Source organism: Echinococcus granulosus (assembly GCF_000524195.1).
Source record: "Echinococcus granulosus chromosome Unknown EG_S00126, whole genome shotgun sequence".
In the NCBI taxonomy this organism is placed as follows: Eukaryota; Metazoa; Platyhelminthes; class Cestoda; order Cyclophyllidea; family Taeniidae; genus Echinococcus; species Echinococcus granulosus.
This window is the reverse complement of record NW_020170506.1, coordinates 165,894-167,383: the sequence shown is the minus strand read 5'-3', so window position 1 is coordinate 167,383 and position 1,490 is coordinate 165,894.

The window sequence follows — 1,490 nt, the reverse complement described above, 5'->3', positions numbered from 1 at the left end:
TATCCACTTCTACGCAACATTTGGCATCAAAAAGACAAGAAAAATTCAGTCCCAGACAATTTCACGCCTTTCTCACATTTGCTACTCGACTGTCTACTTTGCTTAGTCTGACAGCCTCTGATTGTTTATTATCAAGCAAAAGTGATAACTGATAATCGAGGCTAGGAAAAATTTTAGTACAGAAATACTGATAATGAGCATTAAGTAGCATCTTCCCCTCATTAAGCTTATTCAGAAAAAAAAACAGTACCACATGATATACATTTCATAATTGCATTCTGAGAACGGCACCAAAACGCGAGTCCAGCATGCCACGATTAAGTGCATTTTCAGCGTCCAATTTAATTGTGAAACAAAAGTACAGAAAATTGGTGATTTTAAAATATTGTGGAATTGCTGTCAGAAAGCTAATCTGAACCTAAAAATCTGGAGATCAGCTTTAATGTCTGCAGCAGTCAACGAATAGGCGTCCTCGTCATACTTCTCCGGTGAACTAGGGTCTTGCATTTCTGGCTGTGGCACGACCATCCACTCCGCTGAATTACCCCGCTGCTCACTTTGTAAATCGCTCACTGCAAAATTAAGTCATAGATGGTGGTCTTCTACTTGGACGACTGACCACCTTGCGCAGACACACAGTGGAATAGCTGTTGAGGTCGCATCAACTTTATCATGGCAGCCATCTCAATCCCAAATTGTACACAATGATCATGAAAGATGTGCACAAATTGAAGTCGTTAGCTAAGTTGACAGCCCTGCACGCAACAATAGAGATGGGGGAAAGTTGGAAGAGTGAACTCCACCTTACACTAGATGTGATAAATCAAGACCAAAGGAGTTCTGCCAAATGTTAAAAGGCCTCATGGCCATTTCACAACACCAAATATCTTGCCCACCCATTGTATCCCCGTGCCAATTAATTTATGCCCAATGGGAGTTGCATAGGCAGCGTCTCGACCTTCTTTTGAGGCATGAGATGAATGAAAAGAGGGGCATGGTGGCAGAGCGAAAAAAAGACCATGTGGTTGTGCTCTGATTTAAGAACGAGTAGATTTAGAAGTTAGCAAACGGCTTTGAATAAAATGGAGCCACGTACCGCCAAATGAAGGATATATGGCTAGGTGCGGCGCATACTCAACCACAGTGAGTGAGACAGGTGCTTTTGAAAAGGTATATTGCACACAACAAGTGATAGGAGGAGGTGCAGAGTGGGAAGAGAAGTAACTCATAGATAAGACCTGTCGGTGATTTTGTTGACGCTGCGATGACCAAAACCAACACCATTGTTATTGTGCCTGTACCTTAGGGTAGGGACAGCTGCTGCTTCCTTCTCATAGACACCTACCCCTCTTTCACTCTGGCTGCACACTGTCACATGATCAATGAATGGTACTACAAAAAAAGACTTGAGTCACACCCGAACTTTTAACACTTGATATAGGAGCAGAGAAAGAAAGAGAGGTGCAGCTGTCTGTCAGGCTAACAGATTA